Consider the following 25506-nt stretch of genomic DNA (forward strand, 5'->3'; position numbering starts at 1 on the left):
GCCTACTCAGTCACGCTAGGAACTGAGGTAATATTTAACTTACTAAGCTGTTATTGCCCTTTTAAGCGATCGTTTCTCACAATAGACCTCAGGTATTTCAAAAGTAGAGACTAGATTACCCGCCTCATCTTTGGAACAAACCTGTCAGCGCGCACAGTGAGCCCTTAAATCCTATGCTTAGGCTCACCACCTGATACTAACCTTGGCCATATGACATAAACCCACCAGACCTCAGCTTTTCACTCGTTAAACGAGTATAATAATAGTACCTGTGTCATGAGATTGCTGTGAGGATTTAGTGAGAATATGCACAGCTCTTAGAACGCTGCCTGGTACACAATAAGCGCTCGGGTGTTACTATTGTTGTGGTGACTCCCCAGTGTGTACAATGAATGAGAGCGGGAGTGCCTGAATGAATGTATGAATGAAAGAACACATCAGTTATTGGCAATTCCTGAGGTTGGAGCAGGCTAAATAGCCCCCTCAAAGAGCAAAGCAAAAGACTGCGATCAATAAAGCAAAACTCCAGCCGCAACCGGAAGCCAATGTTGAGCGGGGGGCGGGGCCAGTCTGGAGGAAGCCGCGCTCTTGGCCAATAGGCACATCGCTTGGAAAACGAACTTCTCGTCCGTGCAGTTTTGAAACCGCGAGAACAGGCACGACTTATCGCGATGCTCCGTCTTTCTCTCCGCAGCTCCCTCTGCCCCCACTCTCCGTTGTGCGGGTTCCGCCCCGTCCCGCCCCGCCCCGCCCCGCCCCTCGCCGTCCGCGCCTCGCCCCGCCCCCCCGGCTCCCCGCCCCTCCCGCAGACCCACGGCTTGCAGTCCAGCGCCGCCTGCCCCCGGAGTGCTGGCTCCGCCGGCGCCGAGGTGAGTGCGGCCGCCTGTCGCGTCGGGTGGCTCGCGTGGCTAAGGGCCCCCCCTGGCCCGGCCCCCGGCCAGCACGCCGGGTCCGGCAGAAGCGTCGGGGCAGCGGCGAGTGGTCCCTGGCCCGAGCGGGCCCGTCCCGGCCTCGGGTCGCCATAGCTGCCGGGCCCTCCCCGCCCTCCGTGGCCGGAGAATCCCCATACCGGGTCTGTGAAATCCCTGCCCCTGGGCTCGCTGCTTCCAAACTGTAACGACCTTAGTGTTTGGTTAACTCGGGGAAAGCGGCAGGTGTTTTGCTTCAGACTTACTGAGAAAACAACCTTTTACAAATGCTTTTAGTGTACAGTTTTTAATTCTCTAATCTCCAATGTTAGGAAATTGGAGTGGGTACTCTACTGAATTAAATACGGAAGTCAGTTTGAGGGTCTTTACTTTTACACACACCTGCTTAAAATGTATGTAATTTTCTTAAGGTGGGAGGGTTTGTTTATTTGTTTTAAACAATAAAGTGGCTTGGTGTTTACATGTCAGAAAACTTACAGAGGTTCTGTTGAATATGTTTAGTTAATATTGTTAAGTATACCATTTATCTTTAACTGTAGATAAGAGGTAGCGAAGGGAATTTATGTAAGAAAATTACCCATCCTGGTAAGGGCTGTATATTGCCATTGAATGCGTTTTGGAAAGCCATTAGCATTATTTATTATTGGCAGCTTTCAGATTTCATTTGTGTAGATTTTATCTCCCAAACTGCCTTGGTAGCCAGATGCATTTTAACAGGGTGTAATGATGTTTTAAAGGCAGCCCATTCCCAGCCGTCAGGATTCAGAAGAAAAACAATTAGGTTACACCAAATTCTCTTCCTGGATCTTCCATCAATGAGTGGATTTTGGATATAGTTTTGCTTTGTAGTCTTACATTTGTATAAGTTTTACCTACCACTTAAATGATGATGGGGAGAAACACAGGCCCCATTGAAGTACCTGAAAGGCTATATTGTAAAGGCAGGGCACCGGCTTTGGAGTTGGTCCACCTGGGTTAGAATTCTGGCAAGTTACCCTCTGAGAAACTGCTTCCTTATCTATAAAACAGGCTAAATACTGTCTATCACGATGCAGAGTTGTACGGATTAGGGATCTTTATGGTACATAGCAAGCACTTGGGATATAGTATCTACAAGATGACCATAGATTACAGAGTGAAAAATATCTCCCTTGTAGTATTACATGTCCTATTTTCATCCACTCCTCAGCTGTTTGAGGGCCTGCTTTGTGCTAGATACTGTGCACAGGCAGGTATACAAGAGTGAAGAAAGCAAGATCTCTGCCCTCAGGAGCTTACAGTCTCTTGGCTAGTTTGACAATAGACGGGTACACCAATAAATATTTAGATTACAGATTGGGAGGAGTCCTACATATAAAAGAAATAGGTTTCTCTGAAAGTATAACAGGAGAATAGTTTTGGATGGGGAAGTGATTTTCACTTAGAAACTCAAAGTTGACGGGACAGTGCTTTCCAGGCTAAAAGGAGAGCAGCAAGTGGTGTGAAGAGTTCGGCTCTTGAAAGAGACTGGAAAAAAGGCCTAGAAAAGCCCAGGAGCTTGATGAGAAGCCAGGGAGCGTGCTGCCCGATAAGGCTGGAGAGGTGCATGGGGCCAGATTGTGAGGAGCCCTCAGTGCCTGATGAGAGTTTGATTTTCTAAAAAAAGCTTTTGAAGGCTGTATTTAGTTGATATGTGTGCACTAGGGAGTGAGTTTACCCGAGAGAGGTATGGGATTTACTGTATTTAAAGGCTCCCTGCTAACTGATTAAGGTATTAGAATATGACTAGAGTGGACACCAAGAGACCGGTAATACAGGTGGCCAGGCAGGAGATGACAGTGGCTTTTGGCTGGTGGGAAAGATGTGGATGGATTTGAGATGTATTTCGGAGCTGGAAACCACCAGCTTTAAGACAAATTGGAGCGGGCAGATGAATGACAGGATGGAATCATTCATGACTTCCAGCTCTTCGGCTTACACAGCTAGGTGGATAGAAGTGTGTGCCATTAATTGAGATGAGAAACACTGGGGACAATTCGGATTGGTGATGCAAATCAAAATGTGTTAAGTTTGAGGCACTTGTGAGCCTTCTAACCTGCTTCAGGTTTACTACTTGAGTGAATTGTAACCCAGGAAACTTCTCTTTCCACACAGAATCGTTGATATTATTTCTAGTTTAGTTCCCCTTTGCTTTACAGGTGAGAGAATTAAGATGTAGAAAGATTGAGTATGTTGCTCAGAGTCACATATGTCTCATAAAAATAGGTAGGTGTGTAGGTAGAATCAGTATGGGAAAGTTTTGAATTCTCATGTTGCATTGGGGATATTACTGACTATTCCGTGTTGTCTGCTCTTTTAGATAAAATGGCAAGTGCTTTCTTATTAGCTAGGAGTTGGAGTTTGGAAATAATAGAAAATAACCAAAAAAGTGATCAAAACTGCTTATCAAAAGCTTGTTACTACATTTTGCACTAACTTGGTGTTAATTCCCAGTGAAAATAGTTTTTCTTCAGAAAAAAAAAAAATTCTCTTTGAAAGGTACTTTCTGTTGGGGAGTTTGAGAAAGGATGCCCTGGAAAATGAGAGTAGAGTCATTGAACAAAGCTCAACTTTTTAGTGTCTTCACATTTCCTTAGTATCCTGTGGAGTCCTTTGAGTCTATGTATGTAAAGAACCCAGGCTTTAAAATCACTGGACAGCCTCTTTACCCCAAGGGGGGAAAAAAAATCCTTGCTTTTATCCCTTATGAGCTCTTTGACCTTGGACAAATTATTGAAGCTCTGAGTTTGTTTCTTCTTATGTTAAGTGATTGTGAATGAAGTTTGTTTCTGCTCTGTGCCTAGTTGATAAGATGGCAAATGTTATTTCTCTTCCTACCCTGTCACTTTGAGAGCTAGGAGGGAATTTAATCTGTTCTGGGTTCTGGCCTTTACCAATAAATTGCTATCTCCATTGTTTTTATGTTAGGCAACTGAGGCCTGGAAAGATTGTAATAATACAAGGTTCTTATTTCCTAGTCAGTATTTCTTCTTCCATTGAAATAATAAAACCATATGTTCTTGGGCATGCTTCTTTACTACTTCTGATAATCTACAAAGCTAGGAAGAAAGAAAAAAAAAAACCAAAGAGATAAAAGAAAGAGAAAATTAGAATATAGGACAATATACTAAGAAATGAAGAAAATGAAGCTGTCAGTGATCTAGATATATTTTATATGTGTTTATCAATATTTTTGAAGTACCTTAAGCTAAACATAAAATGAGGTAGTTCAAGAAGGAAATGGGTTTGCTATATCTGATTTTTCAGCTTTCTTTGGTTGCAGGTTATGAAACTGGTCTGTGTTCTGTTCAGCATTCCTGTCTCAAATTCAAGACCTATTTTTTTCCGTTAGGACGGTTGCTGCTAAGTGCTAAGTAAGCTTAAATAGTGAGGGCATTTTTAATAGTTGCTCATTTTAATCTAAATATGTGTGACAACCTTAGTTGTTAGAAAAGAAAAATATAGGCATTGAATGTGTAATTCTCTTTTTAATGTCTGCAAATAGCTATATGTGCTAACTGGTTTATTTGGTAATGCATATGAGCAGTATCATAATTATTCAATTTTCTTGTTCTCTTTAGAAATGGACCAATTTTGACAAGATGTAGTGCTGCAGTGTGCCTGGTGGGATATGTTCAGTCATGGCATCTGAACTCTGTAAGACGATCTCTGTGGCAAGGCTGGAAAAGCACAAGAATTTGTTCTTAAATTATAGGAATCTGCACCATTTTCCATTGGAGTTACTGAAAGATGAGGGACTACAGTACTTGGAGAGGCTCTATATGAAAAGGAACTCCCTTACAACCTTGGTACAGTATTATATTGCATTTAAAAAAATCCTTTATAATGTGGGCTTGACCAAGATATAGTTTACATATCCTAAGATATTCAGAGCAAGATGTACATCCCCTCTTGTTATATAAACAGGTGATAAAAATGCAAATACAGGGGGTTCTCCTTAGCTGAGGATTCATTATCCAGGTCCCTGCAGTATAGGGTTGTGGGAAGAGTTGTATAGGAAAGCAAAATATTCACTAAATGTACCACTCATAGAATTAGTCTCCATTCCAAAACCCCACTTCACTTAGCCTGTGCATCTCTCTCTGCTTTTTTTGTGTGATAAGCTTCCTAGATGATTTTTGGATGTTACCATATCCAGTGGACCAGTTAAAAAGTAAAGAAGAGAAAGGCCAACATAGATGAATGACCCTGAGTTAGAGGCATTTAAAAAGAGATGATTTGAAGATTAAAATATTAAGACAGGCATTTGGGAAGCTTGATGTAGCCTTTCTCTTTGGGGGGAAAAAAACATAACAGAAACATCCTCCCAAACCAAAAAACCTTTATGATTGCACTGTGAAAATCAAATGATGTTGAATTGGACTATCGTCCAGTTTGTTGAAAAAATTTTTGCCACGGAAGCAACATTTGATTCACTCTTCATGTTGTAAGAATAAGCAGATAGTTATCATTATAACCAGATTTTTTATTACATATAGGACTTTATTAAATATTTTATTACATATAAGATTAAGTTTTATTACATATCAGATTAAAAAAACTATTTAAAATTTTTTTCAAGAGAATGTGTTACTCTGGCTTCTTATTCCCCACTCTTACTGTAAAATTTGGTCTCTGGTTTAAATGTATGTGCTTTATGTGGTCTTTTCTGGTTATCACTTAACCTCATTTGAGTCTTATACTTGAATTCTTATTCTTACTCCTTTTATGATGACTTGTTTCTTTGTGAACAGACCTATTTTTCATTTCCTTCTCTATATTGGACCATCCCAAATATCTGAAAGTATGCCTTACTGGCTTCATTTAGATGGAATGTTTTTGTGGAAAAGTTTTATTTAATCTATCTAAAATACCTCCAATGAGTAGAAAACATAAAATTTGTTTATCTTTGCTGTATCTGATGATAATAAATGGAAATACGCCTTCCATTTTTAGTGTTTGGCATTTTGGCGTATATGTTATTTTGAGTGCCTAGTTAAGTTTTTTTAAAGTAGATTTTTCAGTTTTAAAATTCTAATTATCTTACTAATCAAACTTTAATAACACAATTATAGTAATCCTTTTAGCAAAATCATCATTGCATGAGGTGGAACCACATTTACTAAGTGTTTCCCCCCCCCCCCCCCCTTTGAGGAAGAAGTGTTGTGAGAAATAAAATTTGTCAAGGATTATAGCCCAGATTTTCCCTTGTTTGTTACTGATGTACAAAGGAAAAGTTGTGAGTGCATTATTTCTTAACTCTTAGTCAAAGTCCACTGGAGTAGAGTTTGTTCAAAGAAATCGACCTTTGTTTATAAAAGTTACAGGGAGCTTTTGGTTTTGTGGCACTTACTCAGCTGCAGTTTTCAATTTATGAAAATATTTGGGTATCAGCTCTACAGTTGTAACCGATAATTCATAATGGCTCACAAGCACACATTTCAAGTTCATGCTTTGCCACCTTTTTGTTCATCAGAGATTAAATTGTTGCATATATTTACAATGATAGGTGTATGTGTTTTATTTGAATGCCTTTTAATGAGCTGGAGCATTTGATTCATGTGTATCAAAGAGCTTTTAAATTGTAGAGGGCTATACCGATATCAGGGTGGTAGGGCTCGTAGCAGCCCGGCCATCCCATTCCCTGACGGTACTAATACCCAGTATAGCCTAGGAGTGGCTTACCACACAGGTTTTGAAAGCAGATGAAGTAATACTTACCCTAGAGGGCTCTAAACTCGTGACTTCAGGCTTTTAGAATGTTTGCTGGTGTTATTGATAAAGTATATTTCCCAAAGAAGATTTGGTTTTTGGAGTGTGACTTACAACTACAATACTGTCCAAAGGAAAAACAAAACAAAACATGTTATTGGAAACAGATGGTATCTTAACAGCATTATGGGTTAATTGGCCCCCCCTTTTTTTTTTAAGGAAGCTTGGGAATCTGCCAATAATTTCCATTTTCACATTGTTTTATTATTTATTTATTAACATTGTTTTATTGTGTTTAAATCCTTTCTCCTCAACATTCCCCCTCCCTTCTCTCCCCACCCCTCACTCTATGAAGCCTTTCCGTGAAAAGAGAAGTCACTAATGCACCGCCTCTGCCCTTCTTCCTTTCCCCCGTCAAGGTGCTTGGCATAGCACAGTGCTTTATATTTTGCAGGATGATTGTATGTTAAATACTCAGAATTTGGAGAATGCCATATTAAAACTAAAACACAGCAAAGCCTTTTTTATACATTTAAAAGATTAACTTTCTCATATTATAAATACAAAAATGATACATGCCCTAATATCAGTGAATATAAAGGAGCATATGGAAAGTAGTTGTCTCTTCATCCAGTTTTATACTGTGGAGTAACCAATGTTAATAGTTTGGTTGTGTCCTTCTGCTTTGCTTGTATTTATGTAATTATATACTTTATTCCCTTTATAAACAACAAAAAAGAATCATACTACACGTATTTCTTTGCAGATTTCTCTTTTTACTTTACGGTATTCTCATTCCATTAACCTCTAGGCCAGGAGATACATACACATCCTTATATATGCACGTGTGTTTGTGTGTAGGATTGGGTCTTAAAAGTAGGATTAATGGGTCAATGGTAAGCACATTTTACATTTTAAAGTACTTTTAAAAAAAGATTTATTTATTTATTTTAGAGAGAATGAGCACAAGTGGGAAGGGTAGAGAGGGAGAGGGAGAGAAAATCTGAAGCAGGCTGAGCGTGAGCCCGAGACCACAGGTTGAGCTGAAACCAAGAGTCAGACACTTAACCAACTGTGCCACCCAGGCACCCCATTTTAAAGTACTTTTTATCAGTACAGTTGACACTTGAACAATGCCAGGGTTAGGGGTGCCGACCCCCTGCTCAGTCAAAAATCTACATACAACTTTTGACTCCCCTAAAACTTAACTAATAGCCTTCTGTTGACCTGGAGCCTTCCTGATAACATCAACAGTTGATTAACACATAGTTTGCGTGTTATAGGTATTATATACTGTACTCTTACAATAAAGTAAGCTAGAGAAAAGAAAATGTTATTAAGGGGGCACCTGGGTGGCTCAGTCAGTTGAGCATCTGACTCTTGAATTCAACTCAGGTCATGATCTCGGCGTCATGAGATCAAGCCCCGTGTGGGCTCCATGCTCAGTGGGGAGTCTGCTTGAGATTCTCTCCCTCTGCTCCTCCCCCCTACCCCCATGCACTCTCATGCACACACTCTCTCTCTCTCTCTCTCTCAAATAAATAATAGTCTTAAAAATAATAAGGAATAATCTTTAAAAATTCATAAGGAAGAAAAAATACAGTTGCAATTATACTGTATTGAAAAAATCCGTGTTATTAGTGGACCCATGTATTACAAACCTGTGTTACATAAAGGTCAACTGCATTTCATTATGCAATATTACCATTTATTTGTATAACTGAGAAATCTTAAAACTTTTTTTTTTTTTTTAAAGATTTTATTTATTTGAGAGAGAGTGAGAGAGAGCATGAGAGCAGGGTGGGGGCAGAGGGAGAAGCAGACTGCCCGCTGTGAGCAGGGAGCCTGATGTGGGGCTTGATGTGGGGCTGGATCCCGGGACCCTGGGATCATGACCTGAGCCAAAGGCAGCTGCTTAACTGACTGAGCCACCCAGGTGCCCCTTAAAACTTTTTTTAATATTAGTCAATTTATATAGGAATTCAGTTATGTAATTAATAGGTGAATAAGTAGTAGTTAGGAAACATGATTTTGGTTCCTAACATTTATCTTAGAAAATGTTTTTAAAGAATTTGTCTATAATTATTTTAAATGCAGCTCAAGAATTGTGAAGTCTTACCTTCGTGGAAATTAGAAGATAATTAGAATAGGAGATATAGGTTCTTTGTCATGTGACAGGTATTCACATAGTTGTTGAATAATAAATAAATGAATATAAAGTAGATTAAGATAAGGACTATTAATACAGGTATAAGAGTCCCAGACTGAGAGCTTCAAGGGCAGGGACTCTGTCTTAAATTCTGTATCCCTATGCCTGGCCTATTGCCCAACATTTGTAGAATACGGAATCTAATTCTCTGTAGCAGGATTGTAGAAGATTTTTTTAAGAAGACGCTGTTTGCATTGACACTGAGGAATGACATTGGCAGGAGTTTCGGAGGAAAAGTATTCATTCAACATGTACTTATTGAGTATTTACTGTGTACTCAGTACTCTTCAAGGCACTGATTTGGAACAAATTCTTATGGAATTCTCATGGAATTTTTCATTTGTTGACATCCCAAGCTGAAGGGAAAGTATGAACTAAGACTCAGTGGCAGAAGGTTTAGGGGACAAGTCTAGGCACCTGTTTTGCGTAGAGCAGTGTTTCTAGTTTGTTTTTTTTTTTAAATGTGTTCTTCAGAGCCTGAGGGTTCCTAAATAGAGCTGAGGTGGAGACTTATGGGGAGATGGAGCAGTAGTGTGTCTCCACTTCAGCCAGAGCAGCTCTCCTTCTGTTTGCTTTGTATATTGGTGCTCTCTACACCAACCCCGACATGGGTGGGATGTGTTTATCTAGTAAATGTTTTCAGACTCCTTTTAGCAGAACCATTTATTCAGAAAGTTCACTAAATAGATAGAACTGAAATTATTCTTATTCAGGGGACGGGATAGGCGAGTCTTGCCCAATCCATACCTCCTTCCCTTCCAAGGAGCTGTATGGATTGTCTAGGAAACCACAGAGTGGAATAGAAAGCCACTAACTGAGAACAGCTGACATGAGAATTCTACATTCTGCCCGGCAAGGCCATCTGCTCGGGGACTGAAGATTTGTAGAGAATGCAGGTTTGAAATGATGTGAAGAATCACATGGCAGTTTGGCTAGAGAAAGGTAGTAGGATTGTTGGCATTAGTCAGCAGGCTGTTGGTTGCTAGGCTTATGGTGGAACCATCTGCTTATTTAGGGGATTTTCTCCTGCAGTACCCAACTCTCTGAGGTATGAAGAAGGTGGACTGTTGCATTCCTGCAGGCTTAGGTTTTTTCCAGGTGGATACAACACAAGTGCAGAGGGACTAAGGAGGTTCAGGAATTTGGCAGGAGTGTTTGGGGACATGGAGGATGGAATATGGAATGTGAGCTGGTTTGGAGGCAAAGAAAGAAAGGAGGAGTGAATGGACAGGGAGAATGGAGAGGGGGCCAAAGGACCCACTGACGTTGAAGAATTGTATTGGGCATGACTGAGTCAACCATCTAGGGGGATGGGATACGTGGTTGTAGAGGGAGACTTCAGTTGTGGAGAAGTTTCAGGTGAAGGCTGGATATGAGTGTGCAGGATGAAGGAGGCTGAGGTGAAGCCTCCTCCTTTCCCTGCTCAGTTCCCCCACCAGAAGAAGCTGGAGTCCTTCTAATTGTTGGAACATTGCTTGGAAGCAGCAAGCACCAGTTCTGACTCTAACCTGGGAGTTCATGAAGGGAGGGAATCAGCAGTGGAAGCATTTGAGGACTGCAGTCTCAGGAAGGGGGTGTTTCAGTGTTTGGTAGCAAAACCTAATATTAGGAGGTAACAGACCCCCAGGTTCTTGTGCTTAACCTCTTTGGACTTCAGTTTTTTTCATTTATAAAATAAAAGGCCACAAGAGCCTTTTATTGAGGGGAAAAAAAGAAATCTCAATGTGGAAGCAAAATCATTGAATGGATCTGCCAACTTCTCTTTTTTATTTATTTTTTTTTAATTTTTTTTTTTTAAAGATTTTATTTATTTATTTGAGAGAGAGAGAATGAGAGACAGAGAGCGTGAGAGGGAGGAGGGTCAGAGGGAGAAGCAGACTCCCCGCTGAGCAGGGAGCCCGATGCGGGACTCGATCCCGGGACTCCAGGATCATGACCTGAGCCGAAGGCAGCCGCCCAACCAACTGAGCCACCCAGGCGCCCTGCCAACTTCTCTTAATGAGAATAGCAGGCAGGAGGTTTTCCTGGGGACCTACCCAAAACTAATGGAACTCTCACCAGTTGCCAATTTTATTTATAAATATGAATAGACAAGGAAGAGACATTAAATTTTAATGAAAGAGGGGAGTTTGGCTTATGTCTGAGCAATAAGAGCAGATAGATCTTGATTAATCAATTGATCTATGCAACAAGAGAGAACTTAAAAGTGATATCCTGCTGGGATTGAGGGGAAGAAGAGGTCTGTTCATATTCCTAAATTGGGATGGGACATAAGACACAGAGAATGCAGGACCCAGGAGAAGACATTCTTGACCTTCCCTATAAAATATAAACAGGCAAATCATAAAAGAATATAGATAGTCAAAACACAAAAAGATGTTTAACTTCCAATAGAAGGTAAAAACATTGATCATCCTTTCCTATTAGATTAGCAAAAACTAATATCTAGTGTTGAAGATACTTGATGTGGAAGACTAAGAAGATGCTCTTACACACTATCAGATGGAGTGGAATTGGCTGAATATTTTTGGTGGGTGGTTTGACCACATCTGGCAACATTTTGCATAAGTATGTGTTTGAATCAGCATTTTTCACTTGTAAGAATTTACACAGTGGAACAAATGTCAAGTGAACCAGGATTTTTATAACAGCATTGGATAGAATGAAAAATTGTGAAAACCTAAATGTTCATCAGTATGGGATTGGTAAAAATCTGATAAAATGATCTAACATCATTTGAGTCTTTAGTAAGTTCCAGGTACTGTCTTAAGTAATTTACATGTATTAAGTTAATTAATCCTCAAGACAATCCTGTGAAGTAGGCACTATTATTATCCCTACTTTATAGGCAATAAACTAAGGCACTAAAAAGGGCATAGATCAAACTTAATAGTGATTGTAGTTGTGGATGGGGGGCAGGCAAGAGAGTGGGGGTGGGAGCTGGAAGAGAAAGAGCCTTACTTAAGTATGTAGAGTAAAAAGGAAAGACTCTATTTAAAGTTTGGTTTATATTTTTTTCACTAAATACTTATTTTTACAATTAAAAAAATCAATTAAAATGAGATTATTGGGGGTGCCTGGGTGGCTCCGTCGGTCAAACGGCTGCCTTCAGCTCAGGTCATGATCCCAGGGTCCTGGGATTGAGCTTACCCTGCTCAGGGGTGAGTCTGTATCCCCTCTCCCTCTGCCCCTCCCCCCCTGGTTGTGCTCCCTCCCCCCGCCCAAATGAATAAATGAAATGTTAAAGACCCTAAAAATGAGATTGTTGGAATATAGTACCGCTAAGATCTTAGCTAACTCTCAAGTTGTATTAATCAGTGCGTCTAGCTATTTGATTTACAATGATGGTGATGCCTGCCCTTATGTTGACATTGGTGGCTCCTGCAGCTGGTGGCTGGGTTGAGGGTGAAAAGGGTCAATGTCTGGGAAAGTTACATAGCTGTGCCCTCCACCCCCTTGGAATTTGGTAAGAGTAGGATCTGGATTAAATGAACATCAGAACACCTTCAAGGCAAAACAGTAAGGAAATGGTAAAAGAGCATCCTGCCATCAAGTGTGGCAGAAAAATCGGGAGAAAGAATTAAGTTTTGTTTTTGTTTGTTTGGTTCACTTTGAATTCCAACATAAGGGGCTTCTTGTTTTTCTGTAACTTGTTGGACCCTCCCAGATTTAACCACTGCTGGGGTGCAGGGCCTCCGTAATCATTGCAATTGCTCTGTCCTTGAGCTAGTTCTATTTAAAAGCATCTTAGTTCTTTCTTTTTTTAATATTAAATTATTTGAGAGAGAGAGGGAACAGGGGGAGGGGCAGAGGGAGAGGGAGAGGACCTCAAGCAGACGCCCTGCTGAGCATGGAGCCCAGTGTAGGGCTTGATCTCTCGACCCTGAGATCATGACCTGAGCTGAAATCAAGAGTCTGATGCTTAACCGACAGAGCCATCTAGGTGCCCTGCACCTTAATCATTTCTTAAATTGAATGTGTGGAAATGGTATGTCAAGTGGTAAAGCATTCAGATGCTGTGTTTGTGTTTTAATGCTGATGTGTAATATGTGATACAGTCCTGTAAAACATTCATTACAAATACATCCTGTCTTAGTAATCCATATATACCTGAAGAGTATAAGTTTTATTATAAATCAAAGCTGCTTTTCCTACTGGATTTTCGGATTTCATTGTTTTTCCCCTCATTGTTACTGGTTAATTGACAGTAGTTCCCTGTCAAATAGTTACCAAAGTATTTGAAATAGTTTGGAAAATGAATGTCTGACCTATAACCTAATTCTGTTTATTGAATCATAGAATTTCAAAGCTAGATGGAGCTTTATAGATAATTTAGGCAATTTTTCGAGGGAAGTAAGCTTAGAAAAGGTTAATGGATGGGTCCAAAGCCACTTTTACGGCCAGTTAGTGCAAATACCAGGTCTCCTAATTGGTCATCTGGTCAGTCTTTCATTTTCATTCTGCAGGTATTTATTGATGACCCATTTCTAGCCTAGCACCATCTAGTTAAATTTTAACCGTCTTTATTCACTGAGGAGTATTGAGGTGTTCCATGTTAAGTGAGTTTTCTTAGTTACCTCTGTGAAATTTACCTTTCAGATCCACCATGTAACTTTTCTTGATAGAAATGTTTTTAAAACATGTATCATTCTATGCTTTCTTAAATAAAATATGGGGAACATGAGTTAGCCTACTCTTTGTGGCTCAGTTCTGCCTTGGGAGTTAGGAAGAGAGGGTTTAGGAAGAGGTGGCAGGGATAGAGGTCTTCCCCTTACACGAGACCATATCCTTGTGCACTGGAAGGGTTCTGTTTGCAAGCAGAAGCCTCAAAAGCCATTGCTATGTATGTGTTCCCACAAGTTGAAATTCATTTTCAGGCATTCACTATACTAAAATGAGGCATCTGTGCATTAAAAATGAGATACCAGTTTCTAAATGTTAGCCCCATCAAATCAGTCAACCAATACATATATGTGAGACACTTGAAATATACATTGAGCTTGAGATATCTCCCCCCCCACACAATAAACAATTACGTCTTAGTCTTACAGAATTATTCATGCTAGGTGTAATTTTAATGTTTCATCTGGCTTTATGGGAGTAAGTGTTCAATATTCTTTTTTGTGTGTACTTTCCTGTTGCTTTGAGAATTCCATTCATAAAATGATACTTATTGGGTGCATATTAAATAGGTTTTCAAAAAAATAGAAAGTAGGGGCAAATGATTCTCTAACCTTCAACCCTTGTTTATGATATTTATGTAACTTGCATTTTTAAACAAATATTGTTGAGATTAATACTTGAAGAGACATTTCAGTAATTTTTGTTTTTCTTCTTTTGAAAAATGTTTTCCTTGGTAATTAAATTTTTATCACAATCCAAATGCCTATTTCAGTTTTGTAAATGTACTGGATATACAGTCTTTAAAAATTTTAGCATATTTTCTCTATGGGTGTTTGCTAAGTAAAAAATACCAGTCTTGAGATTTTACATTTTGGCAGTAAAACCTTTGCAGTTTTGCAGATACTTAAAATATTCTTATTTTCATTTTTTAAGAACATGACAATTTTATCCTCTATGAATGCCAAATAAATGTCATCATTTCTAAGAAAAATAATTTAAAAATTTATCATTCATACAGTTAAGTAGTTCTTTTTCATGTTTTACATCTAAAAGAGCTGAGTTTATGTGAAAAATTGGTAGTATCAAGAAACAAATTTTATACTGATTTGATAGCTGTCAATCACATGCAGCTATTAATGTTTAAATTAAATTATAATGAAGCAGTATTAAAAATACAATTCCTTAGTCATTATAAGCACATTTTAAATGCTTGGTGGCCACCATATCAGACAGTGTAAGATAGGGGATATTTCTATCATTGCCGAAAGTTCTATTGGACCAGTGGTGTGTTTGGGGAAGAGAAAGAATGCATTAAAATCAATAATGCCCAAATGTCCATCGACTGATGAATGGATAAAGAAGATGTGTTGTGTATACACGCACGCACGCACACACACACACACACACACACACACACACACACAATGGCATATTACTCAGCAGTCAAAAAGAATGAAATCTTGCCATTTGCAATGACATGGATGGAGCTGGAGTGTATTATGCTAAGCGAAATAAATCAGAGAAAGACAAATACCATATGATTTCACTCATATGTGGAATTTAAGAAAACATGAACATAGGGGAAAAGAAGAGAAGCAAAACAGAAAATAGACTCTTAACTATAGAGAACAAACTGAGGGCTGCTGGAGGGGAAGTGGGCAGGGAGATGGATGAAATGGGTGATGGGCATTAAGGAGGGCACTTGTGATAAGCACTGGGTGTTGTATGGAATTGATGAATCACTAAATTCTGCACCTGAGACTAATACTACAGTGTATATTAGCTAACTGGAATTTAAATAAAAACTTGATAAATCAGTAATGTCATTTTTATTATTTTTGTCATGGAAGTCCAGTTGCAACTATAGTTAGTGCTACATATTTGTAGTGCAAAGCAGGGAAGAAAAATTATCTCAGGGTTCTTTTTAGGCACCTCAAAGACAACTTCAGAAACAAAAGAATTTGTCCACATATTTGAAAAATTTTCTGTACCTCATTTTTTCCCTTTCTTTCCCTTTTGAAGTGACTTTGTTAATATTTGTAATGCTTTGTATTCAAGCATTCCGTGAATTTCCAATGGAATTTTTCTTTTAACGAACTCGGGACATAAGATACCTATGGTTATTTTGGAAGACATACTCTAAGAAATTTGGGTATTTGCTGCAGATTTTTCACTGCTTTCCTTTTGGATACATTAAAACAAATAACTAAAGATGTTATGCTCACATTTCCAAATAATCAAAATTAGTATTTTCCCATAAAACTGACATATTTTGGATTATCTTTTTTGTATTGCTTATGAATAGATTACCTACATTTGCATTTGCATATTTGCACAGCATAGTCACTTACATTTTTTTTCTGGGAAACAGGATGTTAGTGGTAGCTTACAAAGCATATATAAATTTGCAGTGGTACTTGACCTATCAGTGATTGCACAGCCCTTGCTAGGAGTGGTCTTCTCTTAGCAAGATGGGTTAATGAGCTCTTAATGCTCTCGAGCACATTTCTTCTCGACCCCTTCTCCCTCTCTCTAGCAATCCCTTTCCTCCCCTACACCCCCCCAAAAAAAACTATATAGTGCTTCATAGGATAATTCAAATAGGTAATACCATTCCTTCGTGCTGCTCATTTCAGAAGAAATTAACTTAACCACCAGAGATGTGATGTTGGTAGATGCAAGTATTGAGAATCCACTGTGTTTTTCTGTCTCCAGGAAACACCAAGGAAATAGGACAAGTGTTTAAGCAAGACTGATGCTTTTTTGGGTCACTTAAAGTTTATTTGGAGAGAAATTAAAAAAGAGGAAAATGAGTAATTAACAGGAAGTGAACCAAGAGACAAGTGGGTAAATGGTAAAAGACATTAGGGAGCAAATGGTAACAGGTTTCCGGAAAGCCTTTATAGGACTGTGGAAGAGGAAAGGGTGTGCTGGTTATCTCTCTGTTCCCATTAGCATTCTGGTTAGTGTCTGACTCCTCTGTGGAGAAATACTGCTCTATGATAAATATTAAAAGGGGGCGCCTGGGTGGCTCAGTCGTTAAGTGTCTGCCTTCGGCTCAGGTCATGATCTTGGGGTCCTGGGAGCAACCCCAAAGGTCCCCGCTCAGCGGGGAGTCTGCTTTTCTCTCTCCCTCTGCCCCCCCCCGACTGTGCTCTCTCTCTCAAATAAGTAAAAATAATAATAATTTTTGAGGTGAAATGAACTTAATGTAAAATTAACTATTTTAGAGGGAACAATTCAGTAGTATTTAGTACATTCGCAGAGTTGTACAACTACTGCCTCTGTCTAGTTCCAAACATTTCCATCACTGCAAACTAAAACCCCTTACTCATTAAGCAGTCTCTCCGCATCCCCTTCCAAACCCCAGCCCTGGTAACCGCCAATCTGTGTTCTGTCTTTATGGATTTATCTATTCTGAATAGTTCATGTAAATGGGATTATTCAATATGTGACCTTTTGTGTCCGGCTTCTTTTCACTTGGCATAGTGTCCTCAGGGTTCATCCAAGTTGTAGTGTGTATCAGTCCTTCATTACTTTTTATGGCTCAGTAAGTACCCATTGCATGTGCATACCACAATTTATTTACCCATTAATCTACTGATGGATGTTTGGGCTCTTTCTCCCTTTTTGCTGTTGTGAACAGTGCAGCTATGAATATGGATTACAGTTACATGTTTGAGTACCTGTTTTTAATTCTTTTGGGTGTGTACCTAGGTGTGGAATTATGGGGTCATATGGTAACTCTAATTTTTTGAGGAACTGCTGAACCACTTTACCAGCAAGGTACAAGGGTTCCAAATTTCTCCATATCTTCACCAACACTCGTTCCTTTCCAGTTTTTAAAATATTATTATTACAGTGGGTTGAAGTGGGTAGGTGTGAGATGGTACTGCTTTGTGGTTTGGATTTGCATTTCCCTAATGCTAATGATGTTGAACATCTCTTCATGTGCTTGTTGGCCATTTGTATATATTTAGAGAATATTCAAATCCTTTGCCCATTTTCCAATTGGGTTGTTTGGGGGTTTTTTGGTAAGAGTTCTTTATATATTCTGGATGTTAGACCTTGAACAGATACAGGATTCATAAATATTTTCTCCCATTTTAAATGCTGTCTTCACTTTCTTGTAATTCCTTTTTTTTTGTACTTGATATGTATTTTTTTAATTATGTTAGTCACCATACAGTACTTCATTAGTGTAATTCACTTTCTTATAATATTCTTTGTTGCACAAAAGTTTTTTAATTTTGGTGAAGTCCATTGTATTTATTTTTTCTGTTGTTCCTCGTGCTTTTGGTGTCCTATTTCTGAATCCATTGCCAAATCCACAATGATAAAGATTTACCTCTATATTTTTTTCTGTGAATTTTATGGTTTTAGTGGTTATATTTAAGTCGCTGATCCATTTTTAATTAATTTTTGTTTTTAGTGTGAGAGGTCCAGCTTCATTTGACTTTTTATAAATGCTGTAAAAACTAAAATACATTTAATTCATGACTTATTTGAAATGTGTTTTTAGAGGTCAGGATGGAGCAGGTTTTGCTGAACCCTGAATCTTAGTGGTTTTTAACAGCACAATTATTTCTTTTACTCACACTGCATGACTCTCATATTGCTTGGGGACTCTGGTTTATGGTATCCACAGTCAAGGATGAAGGCTGACAAAGCTTCCATCATGTGGTCACTATGAACTTTATGAACTTTTATGTAACTTTTTGTATTTCACCTCAAAATTTTATTTTTTTAACTAAAAAAAAAATAAATTAAGTTTTGGTACTGAAGGAAAAAAAAAACATTTAATTTACAGACCAGCACAATACACTCACTAAGCTTTCTAGTTTTTGTAACAACACCTCTCAAAGTCATGAATTAAGTGCATTTTAGTTCTTATAGCTCAGACTCTTTAAGGCTACCACTTCAACATAATTTCACTCACCAAAGTAAATCATTTAGCTATATCCAGCTTGAAGAGAAAAATGCAATCCTACCAGGTGCCCAGAAGGAGAAGAAAAAAAAAAATTGGTGGTGCACGGTGCCCACCAGATAACATCACTGAACATAGTGTTTGCAACATATTTGAAGTGTTGGTTCCAAGATACACAATTGAAAAACATTCCCATTTAAGGAGGGTGGCAATTTTTCTTAAAAGGGTATAGTAAAACATCATTGATTCAAAATTAGAGGTAAATTTTATGCTTAACTGTGCTTGCTGAAGTTTACTTTTACATTATTTGGAAAGAAAAATTATTTAGCTAAGTGTAATGTGGGATTTAGTGATGAGAATTTTGGCTTAATTTAGAAAATAATTTTTAACTAGTTTCATAGGAAGTAATTCAGTGATGCTTACCAGTAGGTGTCAGCCACAGCCCGTGCAAAGTGCTGCTTATTTGTCAAGGCTTTTTGGGCAGGTACTAATAAGGGGTTGGGTTTTTTTTTCCCCCCACCCAGTATTCTAATGAACAGTTTTGTTAAGGTCAACTTGCTTATTTTTAAATAAAAACAGTGTATCTACTCGTTAATAAAGATAGGGTAACGCACCATTAGCAGGAGAAACATTATTCCGTGCTTAATTGTGTGTGGAGCTGTATAGCTCGAAAGAGCTAACTAAGTTCTCATGGGAAGATTAGAATAATGTTTGATGGCACCAAGTAGGCGTCTGGAAGGAACGACCACAGGTCCTGTGAGTCAGCCAGATGTGACACCGATTGTTGCAGATAGAACAGATGAGGCTCTTTTCTGGATAAGTCTTTCCTTTTCAGAGAAACAGCTGTTATTATATTAAACCTTTTATTGACCCCCCCCCCCACATTCCCCCATCCCCAACTGCCTAGTTTGCCTAGGAAGCTTTGTATGTATGTCCATAAATGGAAGTGCATATTCTCCTTAATAGAGGAGATACCAATACTAAAAGAAACATTTTGAGGATTTGGACAGATCCAAGAGTAACATCTGAGGAAAGACTTGTTGTGAAGGATCTCATTGCATATATTAATATCAAAACATATAAAACAGGGGCGCCTGGGTGGCTCAGTTAAGCATCTGCCTTTGGCTCAGGTCATGATCCCAGGGTCCTGGGATCAAGCCCCGCATCCAGCTCCCTGCTCTGCGGGAAGCCTGCTTCTCCCTCTCCCACTCTCCCTGCTTGTGTTCCTGCTCTGGCTGTGTCTCTCTCTATCAAATAAATAAATAAAATCTTAAAAAATATATATATATATAAAACAAAGAATCAGCATTTGAAAACGAAATACAAGTGATTTTATAAAAAATGAGTACTCAATAAATGCTTCTTTGTCTTCATAACAATATTTGTATTCAGTATTTGGCTATCAAAAGGACAAGGATATATGTATGTATAAGCAGCTTTGGATGCTGTTGTGAAGCATTTAAATACCTCAGTATATCAACTGAAATTAGTAATGTCATTTCCTTGTTTAAAATAAACCAGTGGATTTTTATTGTGTTCAGAAGTTTTTAAAAAAGTTTTCCCATAGTATAAGATATAAGCTCTAATGATCTTTTCCATGCCGCTCTCTGCAAAATCATTATAGACCTTCGTACCCTATGGCCCAGACATAGCAAATTAATGGTATTTCTCTTACTGAGTATTTAGAGCCCAAATTGGAAAAATTATGATTGATTACTCAATTACGTAGCAGTTTATGCTGTGGGTACCACATTTTTTAATGTAATGTTTTTCAATTATATGAGACATAACATGCTTACCATTAAAAATTCAAATTATACTAAAGTAGATGGAAAATAGCAACCCTAGTCCTTTCCCTAATGATAATCGTTACTAAGTTTCTATATGAAAAATTACTTTGTTACAAATATAAAACTGTCTAGTCTTTCACTTTTGTTTTTCCATTAACACGATTTTTTTAGAGGTGGGTGGGGCAGAGAGAGAGTGAGAGAATGAAAGAGAGTGAGAACCTTAAGCAGGCTCCATGCCCACCAAGCCCTACACAGGGCTCTATTTCACAACCCTGAGATCATGACCTGAGCTGAAATCAAGAGTTGGACGCTTAACCAACTGAGCCATCCAGGTGCCTCTAACACAATTGTTTTTATGACAAGATTTTTGAGAATGAAAGATCTGTTCAGTAGTACTGTTAGGGAGTTAAAGCAGAAGAGATTGTGTTTGCAATTTCCCAGACATACCTCCCTCTCTCACCTTTTCTGTTGCTTCTTGTGCCTAGAAAGCTAACTGGAACTCTTTCTCCCTGCCCCACAGCAACCTCTGAAAATTTATGTTTGTCTTTCAGGACTCAAGCCACACCTAATTACTTCTAAAACACTATTCCTGATTCTTTGTTGTTGATATCTAGCCTACCCTACAGTATGTTTGAGTGTAGAATAAAATATATATATATATTTTGTAAAAAAAAAAAAAAAAAAAAAATATATATATATATATGTATATTACTCCTGACTCAGTATGCTCCTCTAGTCTCAACAACTCCTGTCTTTGTGTAAATTTGAACCGTGTGTGCGCGCACGTGCACGCACACGCGACCGAGTGAGAGAAAGAGGCTTTCAGTTACTTGTAGGAGGCTTTTCCTTTTACCGAGTGCCTTCAGCAAGACCTGCTTGCAGTCTGTGAGTGGAATTTCTGACCTTTACATGGAAGGGCCAGCCCTTCCAACACTCAGTCTGTGTAAGGCACCTAGATTCATCCCAATCTGCCTTCCCCATGGCCTGTTTCCTATCCCTGCCACACCACACCCCTTAGGACCTGTGGCAGGGTCTGCCACTCCCCTGGATCATGAGCTCCAGCTTACTCTGGTTACCCTGAGCTTAGTTAAGTCTTGGTTTCTGGCACCTGGGGATTTCCCTTATTTTTTTCTGAGGCACATGATTTGCGAGTTTGGGGGGGTGAATGTTAGTTTTTCTAGGGCTTCTTTACCAAATGACACAGGCTAGGTGGCTTAAAACAACGAAATTTATTCTCTCACAATTCTGGGGGCCGGAAGTCCGAAATCAAGGTGTGGGCAGGATGGGTTCCCTCTCAGGGCTCTGAAAGAGAATCTGTTCCTTCCTTTCTCCTTGCTTCTGGTGGTTGCCGGTGATCCTTGATGTTCTGTTGACTCTGTCACTCCACTCTCTGGCTCCGTTGTCAGATGGCTTTCTTCCCTCTGTGTGTCTGTTAAGAACAGTTTAGTTTCTTCCACGACTGTGGTGGAATACAAGGTTTCTGGTTTCTCTGAGAGAGACTGATTTTTAAGTGTTCGAATTTATAGGTTTAAATTATAGTATGAGCTATGTAAGCATAAAACCCAGACCTGCTGCTTTATTATTTTTGCATTATTTTCTCCAGATTTACAGCCCCCCCAAAAGATAGTACTTTGTGTTTAAGCTCATTAGAAATGTTTATACATTTTTCAAAAATAAAATTTAATTCTGAGTTTTTAATTTTCAGCCAGAAAACCTTGCTCAGAAGCTTCCAAACCTTGTGGAACTGTGAGTCTGTTTATTCAAATTTTTTAAAAATCAAGAATGAAAATAATTTTAAGTTATTTGAAATAATAGGATATATCATTTTAATGTATTTATTTTTTGGTATCATGGTCATAGTTTTCATGTAAGTAGTTCTGCTAAACTCAATAATATTTTAAAGTATTTTACCATTTAAATTTGTGTTTTAAATATCTCACCTTAAGGTAGTAAAGATAAACTTTTTAAAGCTATGAAAGATACATTTTTTTTCTCGGTGCAGCCTCTTGGTCACAAAATCCTTCTGGACAGTTAGTGTAATTGGAAAAGTTTATTGCTGTTACTACAGCTATATTTGTTACTTGATGTAAACAGTTCAACAGTGTAAAAGGGTTAAAATAAAGAGTGAAATAATAAAGAGTGAAAACCTACTTCCCTGTGTCCTCCATACCTCATTTGTTTTTAGTTTTTTTTTTTTTTTTAAGATTTTATTTATTTATTTGACAGAGAGAGCGATAGTGAGAGCAAGAACACAAGCAGGAGGAGTGGGAGAGGGAGAAGCAGGCCTCCCGCCGAGCAGGGAGCCTGATGTGGGGCTCGATCCCAGGACCCTGGGACCATGACCCGAGCCGAAGGCAGACGACTGAGCCACCCAGGCGCCCCTTTTTTTAGTTCTTTTGACGATCACCTCCATAATGCTAAATAATATGTTTACACCTTTGTTTTTTAGTGCATCAACTTTAAGTATCTATTGATTTACCTGTAAGGAGGATATTTAGAATCTTTCCCTTTCTTTCCAGCTCCCTCCTAATTTCGTTGAAGGAGGAGTTTGCATTGCCGTTTCTTGTTCTCTTTATTATTTGGCATGATTTTCAAGAGGTAAAGGAAGGAAAACTAACATTACACCTCCATCTTTAAGCTGGGAGTTTGTCATTTCCACTCCCCCCCATCCTTTTATTTTGAAAAATTTCAAACTAACAGAAAAGTTGAGAGCATAGTACAATAAATACCCATATATGCTTCATCTAAATTTAACAGTTAACATTTTGACACATTTGCTTTCTCTTTCTGTCTCCTATTATCTTCCTCCCCCCTTCCCTTTCCAGTCCTCTCCCGTGCACACACACACACACACACAAATTTTAGACATTATGATACTTCACCCCTAAATATATCAGTATGTATCTCCTAAGAATAAGGGCAATCTTGCACATAATTCTAATATTATCACACATTAAAAGTAATATTAATTCAGGGGCACCTGAGTGGCTCAGTCAGTTAAGCGTCCAACTCTTGGTTTGGCTCAGGTCATGATCTCAGGGTCGTGAGATCGAGCCCCGTGTAAGGCTCCACACCAGATGTGGAGTCTGCTTAAGATTCTCTCTCTCCCTTTGCCCCTCCCCCTGCTCATGCTCTCTCTAAAAAAAAAAAAAAAGTAATATGAATTCAGTAATATCATCTAATGTACATTGTATATTTAAATTATCCCAGTCTCCCTCCCCCCCACCCAGTGTTTTAAACTAGTGTACAGATTTGTCTGATTTAAACATCTTTGGTGATTTTTCTACCCCACTGCTTTATCAAGTTTTTAATTTCATTCTTTATATATATGAAGAAAGATGTCTTAACATTATTTTAAGTCTACTTTTTGTTTTTATAGGTTCTTTACAGTTTCCTTCATATAGGTTTTGAACATTTCTAAAGTTTATTCCTAAACATTTAATATATATTTTTTGCTAGCATAAATGAATTTTCTTACCTGTTAACCTCTTTTAAGTGGTTATTTTTGAATATATGAGCACTGTTTGTTTTCATGTGTTAACTTTATATCTTGCTACCTTGCTGAAATCTTATTGAGTTAGTTTTATGGTTGATTCCTCAGGGTCTTTCAGGTATACTCTCTCCTGAAAATACAGATAATGTTGTTTCTTTTTTCCTAAACCTTATGCCTTTAATTATTTTCTCTAGTCTGATCGCATTGGCTAGTCCTTCCAGAACAGTGTAAAATTATACTTGAGACAGTGGGCATCCTTGTTTCTTTCTGACCTTAGTGGGAAAGCCTCCAGGGTTGCCCCATAAGAAAGATACTGGCTTTACAATTAACGTATATGTATTCTATTGTGTTAAGTAAATACCCATTTGTATTAATCTGTTGCTGCTTAACAAATTTAATGTAGTGGCTTAAACTGTGGGTAGGGATGCTTAAAAGAATAAATGCTTATTACCTCGTATTTTCTGAAGATCTAGAATCGGGGCTTGGCTTAGCTGGGTGTCTTGGCCTCAATGTCTCTTTCAAGGCTTGCAATCAAGGTTGTTGCCCAGAGCTGCTGTTTTCCCTGAAGGCTCAACTAAAGAAGTGTCCTCTTTGTTTACTTATGTGGTTGTTGGCAAGATTCAGTTAATCTCAGGTTGTTGGTCTGGAGGTTGACTCAGTTCCTTGCTGGCTGTTGGCCAGAGGACTGACTCCCTTAGTTCCTTGCCAGTTGGCCTCTCTGTAGTGTCGTTCCCAACATGGCAGCTGGCTTCCATCAGTGCAGGGAAAAAAAGAGCAAGAGAGGGTATGCAAGACAGGATCCACAGTCTCTTTCTACTCTAATCATGAAATGACATCCCATCACTTTTACTATATTCTGTTCATTAGAAACAAGTCAGTAGGTCCAGCCCACACCTAAGGGGAGGCTATTACCCAAGGGCCTAAATGCCAGGTAGTGGAGATCAATGGGGACCATCTTGGAGGCTACCTACCACACCATTAATTCCTACTTTCTCAAGAATTTTTTATTAGTAATGGATGTGGAATTTATTCAAAGCCTTTTTCAGACTTTAAAGAAAAAAATTATTGAGGCCTTCAGGCAAAAAAGTGAAACAATCATGAAGATGAAGAAGACTGCAAAGTAATACTCCAAACTGTATTATGTATACAGTGGTGGTTGCATTCACACTTGACAGTGTTTTTCTTTGAGCACTTTAAAAGTATTTTTATATATATGTAATTAATTATATATAACATATGTATTACATAAGAAATAACATAATACATAAATATATTTGTTATAAATAAGTTACATAATATAAATGAATAAATAATGTATAATTCTGTATTATGTATATTATATATAATAAGTTAGTGGGATTTTAATCATTTTCCACATGTATTAATACATCATTTTTCTATGGCTACTTTCGAGATTTTCTCTTTTTGGTTTTCAGAAATTTAACTATGATGTACCTCGGTATAATTTTGTTTGTATTTATGTTGGAGTTTGCTGAGCTTCTTGAATCTGTGAATTTATGTCTTTTCCCAAATTTGAATATCTTCAACCATTATTTCTTTGAATATTTTTTATGCACTATTCCCTTTCTCCTTCCTGGGCACCATTTACACATATGTTACATCTGTTGATGTTGTCCTACATTCCTCTAAGGCACTGTTCATGTTTCCTTAGTCTTTTTTTCTCTCTGCAGAGGTGGAGAGGGGCAGAGGGAGAAGCGGGCTCCCTGCTTGATGTGGGGCTTGATCCCAGGACCCTGGGATCATGACCTGAGCCAAAGGTAGATATTTAACTGACTGAGCCACCC

The 25506-nt window shown here is 38.5% G+C and overlaps 1 non-coding gene across 1 annotated transcript; it reads left to right on the plus strand.

Moving 5' to 3' along the window:
* The first annotated feature begins 761 nt into the window (after positions 1-761).
* LOC118529476 (uncharacterized) lies at positions 762-25414 on the plus strand. Its single transcript, XR_013450130.1, has 4 exons — positions 762-869; positions 4529-4756; positions 21914-21954; positions 25393-25414. It is a non-coding gene; the product is annotated as an uncharacterized LOC118529476 (transcript).
* Positions 25415-25506: the final 92 nt, after the last annotated feature.

The sequence above is a fragment of the Halichoerus grypus genome, chromosome 8 (assembly GCF_964656455.1).
Source record: "Halichoerus grypus chromosome 8, mHalGry1.hap1.1, whole genome shotgun sequence".
NCBI classification, from domain to species: domain Eukaryota; kingdom Metazoa; phylum Chordata; class Mammalia; order Carnivora; family Phocidae; genus Halichoerus; species Halichoerus grypus.